General features: G+C 47.1%; 1 pseudogene; it reads left to right on the top strand.

Moving 5' to 3' along the window:
- Nucleotides 1-16848, top strand: part of LOC121447319 — a 41994-nt pseudogene extending 25146 nt beyond the window's left edge.
- Nucleotides 16849-24420: the final 7572 nt, after the last annotated feature.

The raw sequence follows: 24420 nt of genomic DNA, 5'->3' as shown, positions 1-24420 counted from the left end.
AACTTGTCTGGCACAGGAATGATTGTTAGAGTATCACAGGCACTGAGAGCAGCAACTTGTGCTTTAAGAAGCTCCCGCAACCCCGGAGGTGTGGTGCCAACACAAAGTACCCATCTCCATTTCCGTACACACAAGGAGGAGTCTACAATGCCAGTTCCTAAGTCACAACATACCTGCTTCCTTCCTTGGCATCTACCCATGCTCCATGCAAATTGTCCTTTCCCTTTTAAAAGCGCCCATTTATCGAGAAGTGTTCAATATAATTGAGTAGACCTATTATTGTTGTGCTGGCAAAAGTAGTCGAAAGGCAGGACCCTTTGTGGCACCCTGGCAGGACCAAGCCACTAATTATGGCGCTGGAGCATCAGGTGACTGGGTCTGTGATTTCAAACTGTTAAGCAAAATCCCATAGAAAGCTCCCTGAGAACTGGAAATGATGTATTAGCCGAGACTGGCCGCAGCCTCTGATGCATGAGGCATGACCAGGGCTGGATGCCAGTTGCCAGCATTGAGTGTCTGAATGAGAGTTCATCTTGTGTTCCTGGCTAGGTTTCTAGGCAGTAAGCTAGTCTCCTGCCGCTATTAGGAGAGCCTGGGGCCTTTAAGAAGACAGAGCAACAGGGTTTCCTGATCCATCCTTGAGCAAGCCTTGGAGATAAGAGATTAATTAATGTTGCAACAGACCCAGTGAGGGGACAGAAGGGTGACTCAGGGCTTGACATGTCCCATGGGGAGGGTCGAGCTGAAAGAAGATGGAGAAGACAAGGCAGTTGGATCCATCAGCCCAAAGCAAAGGGCAGATGCGAGCCTAGCTCACGGGCTCGACAGAGGAGAGATTTAGGGGCCAGCGGCTGTGTCCTCAGGGTCACCCAGCTCCTCTACCATTAGTTAGATTCTGCCAAGTGGCAGGGTCCTATAAATAGCTGCCAGGTGACCTTGTCAGAGGCATGCTCCTCAGACACTCTGGAAGGATGCTGGAGAGCCCCGGGAAGCCCATTTGCATTCTGGGAAGGAATAGAAGGCTCTCTTTGGAAAATAAAGGATTTTATGTATTCGTACAGATTATCCTATAAATAAAGTTTACATCCACCTTCCGGGGGTCCAGTCCCCCAGCTCCGTTGGCACCCCATCTGCCTGTTGCTTATTAACAGTTCTGGGGAACAGCTGCTGCTCCCCTGAAATATCGCTCTTGTCAGTCTCGGCCCCGGCGCAGGGTGCAGGCTCCTTACTGAGGAATGATGGCTGCCCATTAGTGCGCTACGAGGAGTCTTATGCTGGCTCCAACGCCTCCCTGAAGTGTTTCTCGGAAATTAGATTTCAGGAGAGCAAAATCACAGAGGGCTTGGAGGCCGCAGGAGGCGGGGATCTCTCTTTGTTTCTCATTTGCCCAGTAATTAATTTCTTCCAGGGCGCAATTTGAAGGAAGAGATTGTGTTCATTAATTTATCGTCCACCTGTTCCTGGGATTGTTTTGATCGCTTTTCAACAGGAGACTTTGGGTCCAGAAGGGAAGCTTAATGTCATCCCGAGAGCTGGCAAAGGGGTGCAAGGAACTGCAAAACTGTGATTTCATCTCACAGACACAAAGGACCCCTAGGGGCAACCCTGTCAGGGAACCCACATCTGCTCGTACCTCTGGCTAGCACAGGTCTCTTGTCTACTGCGTTCTCTCTCTATTGCTAGGGTGGCTCGTGAATCTCCTATGCCTGCAATGTGTCTGCAGTGGCTGGGCAATAACACACTCACAGAAATGTGGGCAAATTGAATTATCCGAGACAAATGCAGAGGGCCTGAGCCACCCCCGCAGGTGAAACCGCACCAGCACCTTGTTTTCAGCCACTTGTTATTTTTTATTTAGACACAGGAATTACAGCTTGGTGGTGTTCAGAAAATTATATTTAACCCTCATTTAGATTCAATCTGAATCAGTTTAATGAAATGTGAATAGCTCCAGGTTTACTGAGGGGAGGGACGAAGTCTAAACCAGGAAGAAATGCATCTGGTGGTTTTCTGGGCCAAGCGGATGCCACTCTAGTCTCCCATTTGGCGACAGGGCTGTTTGCTTCCACTGTGCAGACAAAGAACATTTCAAACCCCAGGAAAGCAGGCCTAGGGCTTTGGAGACCCTGGTGTTCTGCTATTTGGGTCTTTGTTTTACAGGAATCTGCAGGCCGGGCACAGTGCCATTCTTGCAGACTCCGTAGCAAGCAGATGGTAGCCTCCCCTCTTGCAGTCTCCGGTCTAGTGGGACAGGCTGACCTTGATCCAATTATCACAACAGAGATGAAGTTATACATGGGAGACTGGGGGCGCTCTGCTCTGGGAGAGAGAAGGCTTTACTGAGCAACATCTAGACAGATGGACAGTGTGAACTGGAAGTAAGGTGTCAGAAACTCCCTCCAGGTGAGAGCAGCGTGTGGGAAGCCCCGGTGGCCAGCTAGAGAGACGGTGACATTAAGACTGTCTAAGTTAGGGTTTCTATTGCCACGAAGACATACCATGACTACAGCAACTTCTATAATGGAAAACGTTTCACTGGGATTGGATTAGCTTCAGAGGGCTAGTACATTACCATCATGGTGAGCAGGGTGGTGTGCAGGCAGGCACGGTAACTGGAAGTTCTGCATCTTGAACTGTAGGCAGCAGAAGGAGACTGTGTACCACACTAGGTGAAACTTGAACATGTAAGACCTCAAAGCCTGCCCACACAGTGACACACTTCCTCCAACAAGGCCACACCTACTCTAACAAGGCCATACTTCCTAATAGCGCCACTCCCTTTGGGCCAAGCATTCAAACACATGAGTCTATGGGGCCATTCCTATTTAAACCACCACAAAGGACAACATTTCTAAGATGAAGAATGGATGAGCATGCCAATAAAACCTGAAGAGGGCTGGCTGTGGTGGCTCATGCCTACAATCCAGCACTTAAGAGGCTGAAGCAGGAGGATCGCTGAGAGTTCCATATCCATCTGGGCCACAGAGTGAGTTCAATACTAGCCTGGAGCACAATGTGGAACCAATTTCAAAACTAAAAGAAGCAAAACAAAAAGCAAATCCAAGAAGGTGAATGAATGTTTAAGCAGGGTGGGGTTTGGGTCAGGCCAGGGGTTCAACACGGCTGTGACCTCTCTGACCTCTTATTGTCCTCAGCCAGGCTGCCTGGCTCTAACCCTGGGTACCAGGGTCTTAGTGTCCCACATGTAAGATGTGGATGGTATCTATGTCTCTATAAGGCTTTGGGGAGGAGTAATGACTCATGGAAAGGGTGTCAGGCAGGACGCAGGATACAGCACCAATGTCCATTGTCCTTCACGCCACTTGGTGTTTTACGAGACAGGCCCTCGGCAGGCTATCTAATGGGAGTCGTCCTTAGTTATTTCTAAGCTCGCCAATGTTCTCAGTTTTCTGGGAATCTTTCCTGAGATCTCCATGGTAACTCTCACCCTGTACAAGCAATATCCATCATGGGTGCAGGGCTCATTGATGGGGAGGAAGGAGAGGCGTGAGGAGAGGGTGTGGGAGCCCTCAGAAAGGGAGGGAGGAAGACAGGGAGGACCAGGGCACTCTGACTCCCAAAGCAGGAGATAGAACAGAGGGAGTGGAGCTTGCGGGGAGGGCAGACATTGGCAGTATCTCACAGGGGAGGATGGAGGGCACCTATGGACCTGCTGGTGGTGGGGCCCTTCGAAACTCAAAGGAAAACACCACTCCAGAGCCCAAGCTGCACTCACAGGAAGCGGTTCTGCTTCAGTGCGCCATGAGAACACACGGAGTCTGAGCGAATAAACTCACCTGTAATGGCTCCAAGTATCATCTCGATGCTCCAGGTCATGGGACATTGAACATCTGTTCAGAAAGGTTTCGCCTTGCAGACAACCTCTGCAGAATAGCTCTGGAGGCAGGGCAGAGAAAAAGGATGGAGTGTGTGCAGTGAGCTGGCGAGAAATGGGCTAAGACAGAGTTGAGCTGGGGTTGGGGCGCTGGAAGAAGTCTATAGGCTGAGTCACAGCACCTGTGGGAAGAGGGCAACAGGGTGCTCAGAGCCGGCAAGGACAACCCACAGGAGGCACCCAGAATTGGGGTTCTTAAACCCAAACAGTCAGAGTCAGCTCTCTGGGGCTCTGCAGAACGGTCATGTGCTTTCTTTCATGATACCTAGACAAAAACCAAAGATGTGGCTGAACCATGGGAGGGCAGAGGGCAATGTACTTGGCAGGAGCAGGGAGGTGCAGTTCCCAGAGGTCTGTCTACTGACAAGGGCTGGTGGAGCTCTTGGGGCTCTGGGTTCCCTTCAACTGTGCTCTTAGGCAAGTCTTCTGCCTCTGAGCTACTTTCCCAGCCCTTTCCAATTGTATTTTGAAACAGCCTCAGGGTGTAACCTGGACTGGCTTTGCATTCTCAATCCTCCTGTCTCCACCTCCGCCTCCGTAGCAGATAAAATGATAGCCGGTCTCCACTCTGTGCAGCTGGATCCAGGAGAGATCTTGAGATGCGTGCTGCACTGAAGGCAGCTGGCATGCGGGGTGGGCAAAGATCTTCCGACCCGGCCTGAGAGTACAAAGTCCGAATCTGCTTCTGCCTCACCCCCTGGTGGGCAATCTAGACTCGACTGGTTACTTTTCTTGTTGCTAGGGCAAAATACCTGACCAAAAATAGCTTAAGGAAGTAAAGGTTATTTTGGCTCACAGCTCTAGAGAACCCAGTCCACGATGGGAAAGCATGTCAAGAGTCAGCTAAGGCACCGCTGCAGGAACAGGATGCTGGCTTGTCATATTGCATTTGCATTCAGGAAGCAGAAAGGGGATGGGAAATAGGGCCAGCTATTGGACCCCAAGGTCCCATCACCAGTGACCCACTTCCTCCAGCAAAGTCCCGCCTCCTGAAGGTTCCACAGTCTTTCCAAAGGGCATCATCAAACAGGGACCAAGTGTGCTAATACATGAGCCGGTGAGGGACATTTAACATCCATACCACAGTACCCACCCGCAGGATCACACAGGATACCGTGTGGTCTAGTCACAAAGAATCTGACCCTTTCTGAGAAGATAGGAACAGAAAGAGAAGTAAAGGCTCAAGAGGATCACAGCCTTGGCTTTGAGACCTGGGAGGAATTCAGAAACAGAAGGGATGGGAAGAACGGGACGGTGATGGGAGTTCAAGTGATGCTTCTCAGAATGCGGACCAGCTCAGCTTGGCACGACAGTCTGTAACAGCATCAGGAGTCAGGACTGAGAAGCAAACTTGTGTGAAAACATGGCTGCTGGCTTGAGGCGAGATTGTGGTGGGACCTGCAGCTGGGCTTTGCAGGCTTTCCTGAGCAGAGGGCATCACGGTGGGCAGGAGTGGGGCACACACACAGGTGGGTCAGAGGACACTGGATGCAGCAAGTAGAACCTGCTACCTCTCTTCCCTTTCCCACATGCTCCTGCGGTGTATAGTCAGGAAACACTCAGGGAAGCCTTCGCGTGCACTGGGCCTCCTTTCCAGGCCCGGGCCACACAGTCCATCGGTCTTGCTTTTACTTTATTTCCTGCCCTTATTTTCCTTCATTAGTTGATAACTCCTAAGTTATTTTCCCCAAGAATGTTTTCTCCCCTGCTCATTTGTCACGGGGCTACATACACCAGTCTGCAACGGAAGTGATGTTCCCATTTTGCAGAAAGACCAAAGGGTGAACGGGAAAGGTCACAGCTGGTCATGACTGGTGTTGCCAGATGCTCTACCCCAAACAAACAGATGTGAGCCAGAGAATGAGGGAACGCTTCTCCCAGGCCGTCACTCAACGCTTGTGGTTCTTCCCACACAGTTGTGACTAACTTTCTTCTTAGTTGAAAATTTCAGTCAGCATTACAGGAAGATGGTCTGGTTCCAAGCTTAAGAGGCTCTCTGTAGATCTGTTCCTGCCTTCAAGGCACTTTCTTTTTGAAATTAAGGACGTGACTCCAGGTTCAAGGTGAGAGGGGAAGGAGTAAGGAATGGAGCGCCACCTTTCAGGTCTCACTCATTCTAGACACACTCTAATTAACTCTGCCAGGAAAATAATTGGCCTCGATTGGGTGGATCTGATTGAAGATCTAAATAACCTTGCTGAGCAGTGTTTAGACTCCAGCTTCTCGTGCCGGGTGCAGTTATTATGTGCCCTGCATGTTAATTGCATGCTAAGTGGGGGGAAAATAACACCCAGGCGCGTCCACAGGATGCCAACTCTCTCTTAATCTCTGCATAAGTGGTGTGTGGGGAGCTTCGAGAAAGTTCGCTTTGCACAGGCAGTTTCTCAGAAGCTCATTTGAAGGTGATTATTAGGACCCGCATTATTTGCCTGCAGTTAGCGTCAACTCCCCCGGCCCCCGCAGCATTAACTATGGCCTGAGCACCTCTATGGTGAGCAAGTCTGCAGAACGAGCCAGCCATGGGTCTGGGTCATGGCTGTGGCGTGGCTTAGGAGAAAGGAAGACGAGGAGAAAAGGGTCCTTCTGGGACAGAGGCTCTGTTACCGTTGAGTACAGAATGTCCCCTACCTGCTCATGTGTTTTAACTCTTGGTACCCAGCTAGTGACTCTGGTTCAATAGGTCGTGGATCCCTGAGGAAGTAAGGTCTAGCTGGAGGGAGTGGCTCACGGGAGGAGTGTCTTGAGATTTTATAGTCTGGGGACCACTGCTTGTCCGCTCTCTGCTTCCTGGTTCATGGAGATCTGAGGAGTCCCAACACATGCGTCCCTCATCATGATGGACTGTATTCTCTCGAACCAGGAACCAAAATAAACCCTTTCCCCTCTAGTTGCTTCTGTCCAGTGTTTGTCACAGTAATGAGGAAATAACTAATATAGATTCCTTACAGCAATAGCTAGGTGAACATCTGGCTGAGGGTGATGGCTGAGAAAGAAGAGGGAGAAGCATAATTTACAAAGTCTTTTGATATTTTTCAAAGAATCTGAGGCTTATCTCACTACATACACAAAAATGACTTCAAAAACATGACCCAAAACAAAAAACTAAAACCATAGAATTTCTACAAACAAACATTAAAAAAAATAACGCAGGAAACAATTATATCTGTAGGTTAAAGTAGACACTAAAAACATGAGTATAAAAGGAAAAAAGGTAGATAGAACTTTATCAAAAATTTTAATAAAATATGTTATTGTTTTGTTACATTATTTTACTTTTTTATATTTTGAGCTGTGGTACTGTTGTACTGTGCCTTAAAAATGGCTTAGAAACTCCTTTCTATAAGATGACTCTGTTGACAAACTGCACCAAATATCCCGGAGAACGCTTACCTCCACATAGTAACTCTTCGGTAGAGCAGGAAAGGGTAGACCTTCTCTCAGGCTATTTTCTCAGACCAATGTAAACTTGGTCTCCAAACCACAAATTTAGGAAGTTCGCAGGCCACTCTCATTCACATATTGTAAATATAATATAAAAGATTATACACTATGATCAAGTTGAGTTTATTGTTTAGCATTATAAAATCAGTCGGTACAGTTTATTCTGGTGACAGTCAAGAAAAATTACATAGTTTTCTCAATGGGTACAAAAAAGCACATTGTAAGAGTCTGTATCCATTTGTCAATGTTTTCTTTTCCTCATAAGGAAACTTTTCAAAACTGTACAGCAACTCAGGCGTGATGCTGAAAATACGTGTAATAGCAGCAGCGAGGAGCAAACGCAGAAAGAGTGCCATGCTACATAAGTATGCACACGTATGTAGACACGTGATCACATAATATATTACATACATAATAGATAAATGAAGAACTATCCACAACAAACATTTCTATGGTGAAATACTGAAGTCTCTCTCCGAGACTGGCATAAGGAACACAGCCTTTACCACTTATATGTACTATTTCATTTGTGACCCAAACCAACACTGTAATGTTCAAGGTTTCGAAGGCAAAAACGAGACTTGTCTTTTTTTTAAACAAATAATCTTGTTGTGTAGGTAGACAAATGATTTAAATCTATAGATTATTGCCATTAATTGCCAGTTACCAAATAAATACAGAAAATACAGCAATGCTTATATTCCCATAGCAGAAATAAACATAAAATAAACTTTAAAAACTGAGAACAGTAGTGTGTTAAATCAGAAAGGACTAGGTCTAATGGTTTAAGACAATGAAATAATACCGAGAGAAAGAAAGTCAGACCTGAATGAACGGGGAATGCACAGAGACCATGGGCTGAAACTATCCAGAGAGAACGACAAAGCTGAAGAGGAAACTTGGTAATGATATTATCTTTTGATAACAGGGTTGAAATTGATTGGGAGATTTAATAAGTTCTCGTCAGAGTCCTTGCATATCCCCTACAGGTGTACATTCATGTGAAAATTGATGAACTGACTGTAAAATTCACGGGGAAATACAATTTCCAGGTATCCAAGGAAACGCCATGCCAAGACTGGCCAAGACCTTCTTACTAAGCCAGGCTTCGATGTTAGGACAAGAATAGGCTGGGCAGGGGATTTATTTAGAGAAGTTATTTGTTACTTGCTGCAGAGAGAGAAGGGAGAATGGCTGCTTTCAGCACGTGATGACGGGCCAATTATATACTCAACACGTGATGACGGGCCAATTATATACTCAAATAACGATAAACGAAACGAGATGCTCTCTCCTATCAAGCACAAAAGCAGATCTCAAATAATTACAGTTTAGAGCGTGGAAATTTAAAACAGTGTTGCTCCATTTACACACAGTAGCCTTCATTGTGATCCCCCCAAAACCACGAGTCAAAAAAACCTTCCCACCTTTTATTCTCTCAAATATTCTGGTCATGGATACGCAGAGGTAATGACTGTGGGAGACGTATACCAAGTAGGGAGAAAATGAGGCGCTGAATGGTAAGGAAAGAGGGGAGAAAGGACAGTAAAAGAGGCAGAAAAGGACATCTAAACATCCCCAAGGACAAACAGCCTGACAAGAGACCAGGACTCTGGCCAGGCCTGTGGCAGTCAGTTCCACTCTCTCTGATCTTCAGGGAGCTTCTTCCGGAGACTTCTCACCAAACCTGCTCCACCGGTATCTTACAGTAAATACTTTACAAACAACCAGGAAGTTCGAGATCAGAGGGCTGAATTCATCAGCTTCTATGGAAGGATCTAGAAGGTGCTAATGGCCCACTCCAGTGATGCTCCCCAAAGTTCAAGAGCTAATCACTGAAGCCATGCAGCACTAAAGGGGTGCGGAAGTCAAGTTCAGGTCAGTGGCGCTGCTGTCTAACAAGTGTTTTGAACAAGAGAGGTCCTGGACTGTTCACTATGGCTCACTGTTAAAAGCACAGATGGACTATTAATGCAGCATTGCCTATAAAATTCCCAGGAACTTTATTCTTCTTCCTGCTCTTCTCTCCCTAATTTTTCCCTCTCGGACAAAATTTTCTTTTAATTCCAATTTTTATTTCCCTCCTATTTTGTGCTTATTACCTGTCTTACTTGTGCCTAAAATACCCTAACAGACAATTTAAAAGGAGGTAAGCTTTATTCTGGCCAGTGTTTCAGAGGGCTCAGTCCATAGTTACTTGGTCCTGTGCATTTAGGTGGAACATCATGGTAGCAGAAGTGAGTGGAAGAGGAGGCTGTTCACACTCAGGCAAACAGGAAGAAGAGTGGAGAAACTCACAGTGTGGCGGACAGGAAGTGGATTGGAGAAGTGAACAATACAGTGGACAGGAAGTAGAGTGGAGGAGCACACAACACGGTGGAAAGGAAGTAGAGTGGAGGAGTGCACAACACGGTGGACAGGAAGCAGAGTGGAGGAGCACACAACACGGTGGACCGGAAGCAGAGTGGAACAGTCAAATCACTGCAGACAAGAAACGGGAGAACAGAACAGATCACAACATTGCTTGCAAGAACAGCATACATAATGGTGAACAGGAAACAATGAAGCCAAAATAAGAAGAGGCCATAGCAACTAGGTACAACCCCCAAGGACAAGCTACCAGTGACCTGCTTCCTCCAGTGGCACAGCCATCTCACCCCTAGGGGATCAGTGAAAACCATGAAGCCAGCGTAGCTGCTTGACCAAGTTCCTGCAAAGCCGAACCGTATGCTGTGCTTGTTGACCTGATACCTTTTCTTTTAGCTCGGATCTCTGTGTGTTACATCTTGGGGGCCTATTAGGATAATGATTCACCCATGCATTTTTCGAGTAAGTTGTTTTTGTGTCCCCTTTGCAAAGTCCTGAACGTGCTACCCCTGTTCCTTAGTTGACCCTTCTTGGGAGTCTTCTCTGTGCCCCCACTTCCACGAGTCTGCCACTGCCACCTCCTACTGATTCATTAGAATTTCAGATCCATTCACTGGGTCAGACCTCTGAGGACTTGTCACGGAAACACCCAACTTTACTGACTGCTTAGTTGTCTGTCGGTTGAATCAAATGAATTATCAAGATTAACCCCCACGTCTCCTGATTCCTGATTTCCTCTGTGTTGGCGGTTCTTTCTCTTTGAAGTGGTCAGTTTCTAACTTCTAGATTCCTTGTCATCTTTTGTGACTCTTACTTTGGACACTTCCTTTGGTCTCTTATTTGTTTCTGATTTCTCACTGGAACTGTCTTTTGTGGCATTGTCCTCTCTCCTACCTCCCATTTCCCATTTACAGTCTTCTTAGGCCCTGGAGTGACCAGGAGGTGACTGAAGAACCACCACCCACCTTGTTCTCATTTCTCTCACGTTCGTGGGCATATTTGCTCATAAAATCACCTCTGATTCCCCCTAGATCCTTCTGACAGACACGAGTTATTAAAAGGGAGGTTCAGGTACCCATGAGTGGGGTGACATCATGAAACCATCGAGGGAGCAAGTATCACACACCTGTGAGGCAGATGCGGTTCCTGTAAACAATCCGTGACATTTCGTAGCTGTTAGAGTTTGTGTACGATAAGAGCCCGAGCTCACACAGGCTCATAGGCTACTGAGCCATCATATCCAGGTGACATCTCAAGGCAGAATGTATGGAATGAAAAAAAAAACAACAACAAGAAACCGCATGCTCAGTGTGGCAGGCAAAATGACTTCTATGTCTATTTTTTATCTCACAAAGTCCGGATCAGAACGTAAGTGACTTTTTTCCCACCAAAATATTCATATGCCTTTCTCTTGTTGATAAAGAAAATAGCACAGATCCAATTTCAGGATGGCTCATTAAAACAATTTTAAAAATCACTTAAGCAATTAGCCGAGGAGAGGTCTTTTGAGTTAACGGCATGCCTGAACAATTTATGAGCCGGCTGAGTCCTGATTAGATTAATCAATCAAGAGTTAACTGTTTTAGCTGCCAACTTCACTCTGGATGATTGCTCTTGGGTGAAATCGCCGGTGTTTGGCTCTGAAAGTCTGAAGTGAAGCAGATCTGAGTCAAAGGCATGCCCTGCTCTCAGTTGGTATGAGTGGCCACTCCCAAGGAAGGGGCTCAGAAGAGTTCCAAGAGAGCAGGGGGGTCACACTCAGGGAGGGATAGGATCAGGACAGGCAGCTTGAGTAGAAACGATGGGATGAGTGGATGACAAAGGACGGGGGAAGGACGGCAACACCAATGGCGGCCACTTTCATGAACACTGGGTACCAAGTACTAGGCGCTTTCCGCACACTGTAGCCATCATCGAGCTCAATCGTCCCAAAGAGCTACTAATATGTCATTCTACTGGAGCATCGCATTTCCCAGAGTGCTTCTGAGTGTCCCCTCAAGGTCAGATTTGAAATCCCAACCTTCTATGTCTTCTCTCTGGCAGTCACGGCCCTTGCGTGTCCTGCAGGTCTTACAAATGGGATAATGGGCTTGGGAGTTGCTGAAGAGCTTGTGTTGGGTGAAAGAGCTGAAAATAGGGGGTCTGACTGGACACCTGTGTGGGCCACCGGTTTCTGTCCTCATTCTCCAGGATGCAGGGTGACTAGTGGGGGCACCCACCCCTCTCATGGCCGATTGGACACCAGCTCCATGTAGAGCCACAAAATGACCGCCCAGAGCCAGACTTGCAAACTTCCAGTATCGACTTCTGGGACGACTGCAGTGAGGGCTTTCAGTGCTCTACATCTGCTTCTGGAATTTTCTGTCTCTCCGGTTTGAGTCAGTCACTTACCTTGCTTGAGTTTCAGTCTTCTCCAGAAGGAGTCTGTGGACTCACAGGGGCCGGGTGATCAGAAGTAGGGCAGGCAGAGCCTGGAGAAGGTGGGTACATTGCTGTAACTAGGGTGAAGGTCCTCCTTGTACCCCTTCAAGGCTGTATGTGGGCATCCTAGGCCCAGGACCTCAGAATGTGACCTTACCTGGAAACAGGTCTTTGAAGACTGCTCTAGTTTCTTTTCTGGGGAGGAGCGGATTTATGTGACCTACCCGTCCAGGTGTCAGCCCATCGTTAAAGCCATCAAGGCAGGACCCCAAGCCAAAGTCTGAAACAAACTATGGAGGAATACTGCTCGTTAGCTCACCCTGGCTCAAGCTTAGTTAGCTTTCTTATACAGCCTGGGACCGTCTGCCTAGAGATGGTATCACCCGCATGAAGTTTGCTTACTGTCAAAGTCACCTAAAGGCAGTTCTCAGGATGCATCCTGCTGTGGGGCACGTGTGCCTGGGACACAAGGGCGGAACATTGACAGTAGCAATGCCCCAAAACCCTTTAAAGGGAGACACTTAGAGGACAGGAAGCCCAGAGAGCACCTGGATGCCCCACTCATGGGTGATATTAAATCAGTTCCAGGTGGAGCCCGAAGTTCTTAGGTCCCTTGTTCTATAGTTGATTTTACTCGGGTGGGCTCCCAGCAAGGTGTGTGGCAATTTGGAGGTCAGCCTTTACTCACTGAATGCTTTGGTTATAATAAAAACCAAAGCATAAGGAGAGGTAGCAAGAGAACCTTGGCTGCAGTGATAGGTGAATATTTTATTTATGGGGCTGCGTTCCCCCAAGGTGCTACGGCTGCAGCATAATAAAATACATGCTATGAATACCAAAATAGCAATTTAATAAGGCCACCCTGTAAAGCTGTAAGCGAGATGGATGATACAGGAGGGGACAGGGTTATTTATAAATGCGGGTAGACACTGGAGCAAATAGATTCTTCCCCGGGTGCGTTTTTGTCATGCACAGAGTATGCTGATGTGCACATATGTGTGTGTACATGTATGCAGATGTGTTTATGGTAAAAAGGATTCCAGTCTGAGACACACAGAGCCAGCCTCATGTTTGAGGTGGAGACATGATCTTCCTCTCTCCTCCCAAGCAGAGACCTCTGTCTTCCCTGCCTCTTGCATCCAGCACCGTGGTCCCTGCCTCTTGCATCCAGCACCGTGGTCCCACACAGAGGTGTGCAGAACAGCCGTGGGTACCAACGGGAGCAAAGACTGCTGTTTCAATCTTTCAGGAAAGCAATGGAGGAGGTGTATCAGGGGCTTTTAACATGTTTGTGCTGGGTTAAAGTAATTTCCTCCCAAGGTAATCTAACCCAGGAAAACAACTCAATGTATAAACCAATATTTCTGTACAAGCTTAGCATCCCTCCAGATCACTGATTAAATTGAACATTATTAGCAACCTACATTTCTAATAAGAGAATAATCAGAGACAACCATTGTACGAAATAGTGTGGTTCCCCAAAGGATCCTTACAAAGATCTCTTAAAACCAGGCAACTCCGAGGGAGTAGATCTTCAGAAGGTGATTTAAGGGATGCTTTCCTGGCACAGCCTTGTAGCTCTGTTGTAGAAAGCGTATGTAAACATGAACTCCCTAGGACCACATAGACTGGGTGTAATTGCGCACACTCTAATCCCAGTGTGTGTGTGAAATACAGGCAGAAAGATCAGAAGTTCAAGGTCACCCACATCCTAGCAAGTCTGAGACCAGCAGAAGCTACATGAGACCTATGCGACTACACCAAAACCAGGCCGCTCGCTCTCAGGGAGCCCTTCTCCCTGCAGGTGCGACAGGAATGGGGACAGCCAGGCCACACAGACTGTCTGCCTCAGTTATTGTCACTGGTGCCTTAAGAAAAGACTTGGTGGGGGGCAGACGGAGACTGGGAAGATGTCTCAGTGGTGGGGAGCACTTGCTGAGTAACAATGAGTACGGCAGTGTGGGACCCACAGAACAAGCATCCTGCCCACACCTGTAACCTCAGCTCCGAGAGGCCGGAGACAGCAAAGTCAAGGGGGCTCGCTGGCTCCCAGCCTGACTGAGAAAACTCAAGCTGCGTGCTCTAAGAAAGACCCTGCCTCAAAAGAATAGGTGGAGAGTGACAGAAAAGGGGCCCTGGTGTTCTCTCTGGTCCCACAGAGGCATGCCTAGTCACACATGCGCACACACAAACACGTAATTAAAACCGAAACAAGTCTTTTAAGATCACATTTAAGATGTACAAATTAAAATACATGTGCTAAAAGAGGACTAAAATCCAGTAATCTAAATACGAAAAGCTTCTCATTTGGTGGCTTAGCTCTGGGTTGCGAATAACTTGCTTTATCTATTTCCTGCCCGTCCCAAATGTGGTTCAGCAGACGCCTTTCTTCTAAGGACAACATGGCAGTCCTTTAAAGTCTTGCTAGTGCTCAGTATGCAGGTGGCTGTTCTCCCTGTCTTGCTGTCATGGCCCCTTCTTCCATGTCACTGTCCTGCTGGGTGTTTGGTACAGTAAAACCCCTCCCTTGCTATGCTGTGCACACAGCACCAGGACCCAGCTGGGGGGGTCAGGATGATGCAGGGGCCTGTCTATGAGAGCGGGAGGCCAGGCAAGTCTGACACAGGACAGGACAGGCTGAAATGGCATCTGCCGTGGCTTTCTCGTGTGTTTAAGTTTAGAAGCGCGCTCCTATGTTGCTTGCTGGTGTTTTTTGTTTGTTTGTTTGTTTTTAAACATTGAAATGAGTGGAACACCAAAAAGTTTGCTGCAGGAAAAACAAGCTGCACATTTTTATCCCCCAAGACAGTCGGTGATTAACGTGATGCACACAGACTGGGTGCCAGGGTTTATAAGAATCAAATTGCTGACCACCTGGAGCCCAGCAGATCCGAGTCGCTGTCTAGGCCTCAATGTCTGCCTCATGAGCCCGTGTTCCTTTAAGAGAACCCTGTAAACTGCCAGTGTGATATGGGCGGCAGGAGATGCATTTAAGTAGCAAGATCTTCATTTATGCCTGATAGCTGGTCGTCTAATTTAATTTTACTGTTTGCAATTCTCAGCTTTCCCAGTTGCATTTGTAAAAACAAAACAAAGGAGGCTTGTGTTGCTTGACAGAAGGGGAATTTGCAAACAGATAAATGATGCCAACACTTAATGGTCTCACCAAACCCTCCAAGCAGAAGATAATTGGATTTTTTCATGAATTTCACATATTTTTCCAAGTCAAGCGTTTGGAAGTTCACTCTGCTGGGGGTGAAGCCGCTGACCTTACTGTAGATGCTATTACAGATTCAGTTAAAAGGTCAGTATTGGAGATGGAGTGGGTTTTGTTTTCTGTTCCTGATTTTCAGTGGGACCCCGCAACGAACCGTGACCTCATGCATGCTAGGCAAGCGCTCTGCCGCTGAGCCACACCCAAGTTCTTGGTTTTAAAGTGATGTTATGTATCTGGACACCAACCTGACAAGGCACAGAATTGTCTTAGAAGAAATAGTCTCACTAAGAAAACGACAGAAGGTACATTTGGCTTTGGCTTTGGTTCATGCATATTGCATAATTAGATTTTAAAAAGTTGTGTTAGTCTGCCCATCAAATAACAATGATCAGCATCAAAGATTCCAAGCGTCAGAGTAGACTATAAAATGTAGTGTTGCTGGGCCAGGGAGATAGCATAGCAGTTAAGAGTATGTGCTGCTTTTGCAGAGAACCGGAGTACAGTTCCCAGCACCCACGCTGGGCAGCTCACACCACCTGCCTCTCCTGCTCCAGGGCTCTGATGCCCTGTTGTGCCTTAGGCAACCACACATATGTGTCACACACATAGAGATACTAACATACATACACACAAAACTGTGCACCTGGTAATTCACCACTCAGCTCTGTCTGCCGCACACTGCAGCCTGGGGTTGAGGCACGCCTCCCCCTATCCTTTCTGGAGACCACGCCCTAAGAGGCTTCCACTCCCTGGGTAGTTTCTGAGCCTTCCAGGATTGCTTTTGTCTGGAACCCATGAGAATGGCACTCCACCGGAGGGAATGATTTGTGTTTACTTCAGTTAAGATTTGGAGTTATCCAACCAATATCCCCCTGACCCCGCTGTGGGTGACTTAAATCTCGATCCAGATTTTCTTCTGTTCCTCCCCCAGACTTTGTTTTATGTCAGGTTGCCATCTTTTGAGATGGTAATGGCCAGTTTGGGCCTAGGCTGCTGGGCTTTTGGGTGGCCATGCTTGGCTGGGTGGACCTGATGGTGAGCACTGCCATCCCAAGGGAGCAGAGAAGCTCAGATGCGGGTGACATCATCATGTAAGGTCATGTAAGGACGGAGTGCATCACGAAGAGTACTGCCTTGAGGACCTGCAAAACCTAGGACTCAGTGCTCCTTCTGCGAGCCACTTTGCAGGCCACTCGAGCCCTAATGGTGGTGTCCCTGGTGTTGGGCTTCCTGGCCATGTTTGTCACCATGATGGGCATGAAGGGCAATGTGCTGTGAGGGGATGACAAGGTGAAGAAGGTCCTTTCAGCCCTGACTGGAGGCATTGTTTCCATAGTAACAGGTCTCACCGCCTGGGTAGCACTTCCTGGTTTGGTCATCAGATTGTCACCGACCTTTATAACCCCTGGCACCCAAGAGTGTTAAGTGCAAGTTTGGTCTTGCCATCTATATCGACTGGGCAGGGTCTGCTATGTACCGTGCACCCCATTTCTACCCCAAGTCATGAGCCAACTATGTGTGAATGTGGGTGCTGAGCCCATGGGCAAGGTGTGGAGCAAAGGTCCCTGGTCACTCCATCCCTGAACACCATGTCCAGCTCTCTGGTGGAGGTGGGGTTGGGTGAAGACAGCTAAAGGTTGGGGGTTGGGTGTGCTTTTTGTACAGTAACAGAAATTAAGTTTTGAAAAAAATTAATCTTTTAAAATTGAGTGTTTGGAAGTTGACGTGGACGCAAAAGTCTTTCGGCAGGGGAGATGGACTTCCTCTGCTTGCTGGCCGATGCTGATCAGACACCAAAACCACACAAACCTTTAGGGAATTGTGTTTTAGCTAACAATGCATTCAGTAATGATATGGAAGTCTTGTAAGTAAGTCCTCTAAATTTGGGAGAGGGTTTTTTTTCTAGATCATGTGTAAATCTTTAATCCTGAGAATCAGTGCCTGTAACACACATGCGCGAGCACACACAATCTTCTTTTAGAATTTTTGACACTTCCAGGGAATTAAATTTATTCAAAGAAAGACTTGCAAATAAGGAAATAACAAATTTATCTCTCTACTGAAGTGAAGAAAGCGTGAAATAAAATGTAAAAGAGCCACACGCGAGCCTAGGACACTACACAAGCTTCGTCTTGAAGCTCTGTTAAGTGGGCTTTGGAATGTTCTGAATCTTTGGATAGCACTCCGAATTTAACCCATTTGATTTTACTGAAAGAGTGTGAAATTGAGAAAGGTTAAGCTTTTGTAACATCTAAATTCGGCAAAACACTTAAACACATAGTAGAGGTAACTTACTTGGCAACTTTTGTCTTGCGAAGATCCTGTTGAAGGGAGGCAGTGTGAGTAGCTGTTCCTGTGTGGGTATTTAAGCCGAAACGTTTATATACTCTGCCGTGGAGCCTGTCCTCCACGTGGCACAACGCAGTCTGAGTCACTAGGTACTCTGTGCCTGCGCAGGGAGCATTTTCTTAAACATTTTAGCTTCTAGGTGTGCTTCAGTATAGAACATGCGGTTGACACGTGAGCCCTCGGTTCAAATCCTGTGTAACAAATAAACAAATGTCCATAGAAGAAAGGCCAAAGACGCCAATGCTTTCAAATTGAATTCCAAATGAAAGTTTGAAGATCACAGACCATCCTGTGAAAACATTTAATGTAGGAAGAGCACACAGAAGAAAGGCCCCAAATCTCTCTTCAGAAGAGGGACAGCTCATATACAGGTGTGCCTGTATTATAGGTAGATAGAACAAACTGGTCTAAAGATGTGAGTACGTATCAAAAATAATATTTCTTATTATCTTTAATGCTCTAATCAGCATAAAGGGATGATTCTGAAATTTGGCTTCAGTGTGTCTAGACATCTGTTCTTCTTAAAGAAAACTTCTTTGTTAAAGTTCTTAAGACCGGGAGGAGTGGTGGTGCTCGCTCTTAATCCCAGCACTAGGAGACAGAGGCAGGCGGATCTCTCTTAGTTCAAAGCCAGCCTGGTCTACAAAGAGAGTTCTAGAACAGCCAGAGCTGTCACACAAAGAGACCCTGTCTTGCCCTCTACCCCAGCTGGCAAAAAAAAAAAAATTTAAAGACAGAAGTAAGTTGTAGATTCATCAGTGCGTGGAAGAAATCAGTTTTCAGTCAATCATACTAATTTTGAGTTAGTTTCTGTATTCATTGCTTTTCCTGGGGCTGAGTCAAAAGACCCTGCCAAAGGCAGCATGAGGGGGGAAGATTTAGCTCATCTCATAGTTTGTGAGCGTAGTCCATCATGGTGTGTGTGTGTGTGTGTGTGTGTGTGTGTGTGTGTGTGTAAGGCACAGCCCCTCCACCGTCATCTGCACCACTCCTACTCTTGGGCTCGGACATGCTCTGACATCCTGAGCTCTGTGTGAGCAGCTCGGCCTTCTCCAGTGAGCAGCTTGCTGTGGCCGTCCAGGGAGAGCCCAGCCAGGCTTGTGGTATAGAACGGTGAGCTTTATGCATGTTGCCCCTCTTTTTTTTTTTTTAACTTTCTGAGCATGGGAATCAACATGTTCTTCCTTCCTTCCTTTCTTTCTTTCTTTCTTTCTTTCTTTCACTGTTTGTTCATCCATAATTTTTCCACATGCAGACGTTAAGGGTCCTGGGGAAAGGGAGAAAGAGAGAGAGCCCTATGCTTGAGAAACCCAGGTAGCTTAGTGCCTACAGGCAGGGTGGGGTCGCTCCCACTGGCACTTTCCTCTCTGTCCACCTCCATCCTGCCTGCTGCTGCGTCTTGTTCACCGCAGGGCTGCAGCTCCGTCCTTTGATCCCTCTTCTAAGGCAATATACTGTCAACTCTGGATGCTGAGAAGCTGGTAAGGTCACCAGGTGTCCTGTCCACCTGTGCCCTTGGTGGGGCTGTTTCGTACACCCTGGAGTGTTGATTCCCACAGCTCAGAGTGGGGCAGAAGCATGGGAAATACCCTTCTCCCTGCAGGGTGCACTTGCTGGCTACTCTGGGCATGTCCTAAACAAAGCCATAATCCTTCTTCACCTAGGCACACACATTGTCCCCCAACCTTGCCACCCACAAGGCTGTACCAACCTAGCTCCTTTATTCTACCCAAATGGAGGCTCTTTGCCTTCCCTGAAGGTCAAAGTGCTGCTTCTTGAGACCACTTTGGTTCCTGTGCCCTGTTCCCAGAAGGCCAGTGTTTGGCTATTTAACGCTAGTCAGTATCATCTCGGGAAACACGCAAAACTCTGCAGTGTTAGCCACTAAAAATTTAAATAACATGCATTAAAAATATATTAGAAATTTTAAGAGAAAGGGGAGAGGGAAGTGTGAATATAAAGACTACAGGCTGACCAGACCCAGCACCGATTCTGTGTATCCCACCGAAAGAGGTGGTAAAGACAGGGCTGGCAAGGAGTTGGAGTGTGCCGTCACTGCTTACTCAGAGAAACCGGGTTCCACGGCCCCACGTGCACTTTACCCCACAAGAAGGAGCAGTGGCGCGATGAGAACCTGTTTGCATCTTGCATGAGCAGGTATAGCCCTATGTGTGCACACACCCGTGTAATTCCTTTGTGTGAATCCCGGGCTACCGAGCAGCCTCCCCCCAGGGCAGGAGCTTCTGTTCGGATTCGCTAATTCTCTACGGAGCAGCACATGAACAGTAGCACCCTAGGCCTGCAGCACCCCAAGCTCTGAAGCACCCCAGCTCTGCAGCACTCCCAGGGCCTGCAGCACCCCAGCTCTGCAGCACCCTAAGTCCTGTAGCACCCCAGCTCTGCAGCACCCCCAGGACCTGCAGCACCCCAGCTCTGCAGCACCCTAAGTCCTGTAGCACCCCAGCTCTGCAGCACCCCCAGGACCTGCAGCACCCCAGCTCTGCAGCACCCTAAGTCCTGTAGCACCCCAGCTCTGCAGCACCCCCAGGACCTGCAGCACCCCAGCTCTGCAGCACCCTAAGTCCTGTAGCACCCCAGGACCTGCACCTTGTTTCATTCCTTTCTTCGCGTTCTCTGACTTAAAGTTATTTTAAAGAATCTTCCTTTTATTTTATTGATCATTTTCCTAAATGTCACTAATGCTCTGCCTGGCCATTTCTTAAGCACCTATCACCCGTTAGCCCTAACTTTTGTTCATTTATTTTTATTTTTTACTGATTTTATTGAGTTCTACATTTTTCTCTGCTCCCCTCCCTGCCTCTCCCTTTCCCATCAACCCTCTCCCATGGTCCCCATTCTCCCAGTTTACTCAGTAGATCTTGTATTTTTCTACTTCCCATGTAGATTAGATCCATGTATGTCTCTCTTAGGGTTCTCATTGTTGTCTAGGTTCTCTGAGATTGTGAATTATAGGCTGGTTTTCTTTGCTTTATGTCTGAAAGCCACTTATGAGTGAGTACATGTGATAATTGTCTTTCTGGGTCTGGGTTACCTCACTCAATATGATGTTTTCTAGCTCCATCCATTTGCCTGCAAATTTCAAGATGTCGTTATTTTTCTCTGCTGTGTAGTACTCCATTGTGTAAATATACCACATTTTCCTTATCCATTCTTCGGTCGAGGGGCATTTAGGTTGTTTCCAGGTTCTGGCTATGACAAGCAGTTCTGCTATGAACACAGTTGAGCACATGTCTTTAGGTATACACCCAAAAGTGATATTGCTGGGTCTTGAGGAAGTTTGTTTCCTAATTTTCTGAGAAATCGCCATACTGATACCTAAAAGTAGCCCTAACTTTTTTAACAGTAATGTTGAAGAGCCAATCATTTGCTCTCATGTGAAAGGAAAGTGGGGTGGAGTTTAAGTGATGCACACAGCGCGTACACAGAGAAGCCTGGAATGTATCAGGTGTTCTGGCTTCCCAGCCCTGGCTGCTAAGTTCTCTGTCGTAATACCCACGTGTGTGAGAAGACTGATGTCACTGACTAGAAGGTTAATGGACTCCGGGATCTCCAGAAGAGTGCAATAAATGAGCAAATTAAAGCTACGACAGAGACCGCGTGCGTACCGTTTTGTATCACAGGATACTCTGACAAGGTGAAGAGGAACACGTGCTTGATAGCAGCCTCAACAGGAGACACAGTGGTCCAGGAACCTTGGAAACCAAGTTAGGAAAGTTTTGGCAAAAATGAAGAAGAGGAGACAGAAGGATCCGGTGAAAAGAAGGATTCCACTTTGTGTATATAAAATTTGCAACCAAGGTGTGATGGTTAGTCTTCACTGTCAGCTTGAAAGCATTTAGAATCACCATGGCAACATCTCTGGGCATGACTGGAGGGGGGTTTCCAGAGGGGGTTAACTGACAGAGGAAGACTCAGTCTGAATGTGGGTCATACCACCCTCTGGTCTAAGAGCCTGAACTGAATTAAAAGGAGACGGATCAGCAGAGAAAAGATGATCAGGCAGTCCTGCTGACATCACTTTAGTCCCTGAAACCCGGGCAAAGATGGAGACTCAGCTCTCCAAAGGTGGCCTCTGACCTCCACACACATGCCAAGGCACATGCGCCCACATACATCACACACACTGCAGTAACCAATGTGGACTGGACCCCAGCATTCATCGTTCTGGGGTTCTTCGATGGGTATTCAGCACGGCAAGCTGCCTCCCTCATCATGCTGGACAGGCTCCTAGAACTGCGAGTCAAAATGAATTCTTTCTTCCTTCAGTAGTCTTTGTCTGGTGCTTTGTCACGCTCACGACAAAAGCAACAATATACAACTTTGAAAACATTTGCTTTGCTCTGAAAGTGATGTCTAAGTAAGCTTAGGATTGGGCTCTGAATGGATCACCGAGTTCACAGCTCTGAAGACCTAGCGTTCTGAAAAATGCCAATGTCAGTCACAGTCCTGAAGATGGACTGTACCCTTCATCTCCCTTCCCAGGGAGTGTGCTGTCTGCCATTTTCACCACCTGAGGGACCCTAGGAGACAGTTTGGGGCCATGCAATATTTACAAGGACAAATTTCTTTTCCACCACGCCATCAAGCAACCTCATGGCCAATTCCCCCCCACAGTCTGAATTACTATGATACCCACGCCATTTCTTAAAATGAAGTTTTAAATTATTTAAGTAATATCGCACACGCGCGTGCGTGTGTGTGTGTGTGTGTGTGTGTGTGTGTTGTGGCTCGCGAGTACCGTGGTATAACAGTGTAACTTTCAGGAGTCAATTCTCAGCTCCCACCTTGTTGAGGCGGGGTCTCTCTCATTTCTGCTGCTGCGCTGTGACTTCAGGCTCTGGGGACTGTCCTGTCTCCACCTTTTATCTCTCAGAAGGAGGTGGGATCACAGACGAGGACGTGTGCTTGATGTTTTACATGAACTCAGTGGTCAGACTTCTTCCCTGCCATCTGAAAAGGAAATAAAGCAGTCATTTCTTCCTATCCCTCGCTGAATGGACCCGATGTCATGTGATGAGAGCCTTGCCGGGGCTTGGGGGAAACCTCGTCTGAAACTCTGAGTTCATCCTTTTTATTTTTCCTGGAGTCTTTCTTCTTTTGTATCTGCTGACTTCCACTTGCTCCTTCTTTATCCTTTGTCATGTTGTAGCTGAGTTGGGGGACTTGGTTTACTCATTTGTGTTTTTAAATCAATACGCAGTTTTCTGCTCTAAATAATATCAAGAAATAGATTTTCCTTTTGGCAAGAGAGCAAAATGTGATTTGTTCTGGAGCCTGGCAAGCTCTGTGTATTTGACTATAAAGAATAACATCGATGGTGTCCCCCACTAATAACCTGTCTCATGTGGAATTCAGGGCTTTTGATAAATTAGTGATCTTGCATGACAGACTAATTAAATCACCACCCTGAGCATACAGAAAGGCAGGCTTTTCCAAATGCCACCGATGTGCTCTGTGGTTCTTAGAAACATCAATTTCTTTCTCTCTCCTCCCCCATTCTAAGAAAAAGCAAACTCAGAGCCCTCATACTTAGGAAGATGAATGCGGACTTCACGTGACAGCCTCTCCGAAAGCAAGGAGGTTCTATGATCCTTTCTTGGTTAAGAGGTTATTGCTGCTCTTGCTGGCAGCCTGCCAGAGCAGAAAACAAAAACACAGGAGGTCAGAGATGAGACCATTCCAGCCCTTATTAGACAGGTGCCCTGTCCCAGTCATCAAGTACATCCCCTTGTGTTGGGACCATTTGGAGTCTTGGCCTCCAGCTGCTCTTCCCTGCTAGTGACCTTTACTTTCCTTCTGATTTGAGTTACTGAAAGCTGTGTCAAAGTTGTTTACCAGCTCTGCTTCACGAGCATGTGTTGCCTTGCCTTGAAGATCAGAGGATGAGGTTTTCACCTGTTGGCCCACCTGACTGTTGGGTATTTAAGCCTCCATGGTGCTATTGAATAAAGGGTTTCTCACCAGTGACTAGAGCTCTGTGTCTCTGTCTGTGTGTCTTTGTATGTTTCAACCTCCAGCCCCTTGCCCGAAGCTCACGAACTGTATGGTAGCGCATAGAGCACAGACAGGCATTGTGCGGTGCACTCTTAAAGGAGTCCCAAAACTTTTGTCATGCTGGACACAAATGCCCCAAAGCAGCAATACAGTGGCCTCAGCACACAGTCCTCCACTGTCACAGCACAGCCGTCTACCACCAGCCAGCTTCTCACCAGGGCTGTCTCCCTGAAGAATGAAAGTAGACTTCCCCAGAGGATACGCTTGACTTAGAAGTGAGGTGTCAGTAAATGTTCAAGAAAACAGGAGCCCAACAACTTAGTACTGCTGCCACTTAGTCAATAAGAAAACAGGAGCCCAACAACTTAGTACTGCTACCACTTAGTCAATAAGAAAACAGGAGCCCACAACTTAATACTGCTACCACTTAGTCAATAAGAAAGCACCCCAATCGACCCCAATATGTTTCAAGCATGCTGAAAATCTGGGGACCCTAAGCATTGCCCGTGTTTGCCTTGGCACTGCGGGGTCCCCATTCATACTGTGGGAAGGCCGTGGCATCTACAGTGGACACATCAGTCTGCCCTGAGGCGTCAGGAGGGTGGACTACATACTTTTTGGGTTTATATTTGATAAACATGCATAGATAGAATATTCAGGAGTCACTGTTCCCATCGTATGAAGTGTGTGTGCCTGTCGTGTATGTTCAGTGAGG

Source organism: Microtus oregoni, unplaced genomic scaffold (assembly GCF_018167655.1).
Source record: "Microtus oregoni isolate MIOR12 unplaced genomic scaffold, Mior012 000004F_ref0000308, whole genome shotgun sequence".
Lineage (NCBI taxonomy): Eukaryota > Metazoa > Chordata > Mammalia > Rodentia > Cricetidae > Microtus > Microtus oregoni.
The sequence above is the reverse complement of the archived record's forward strand: the minus strand, read 5'-3'. Positions and strand labels throughout refer to the sequence as shown.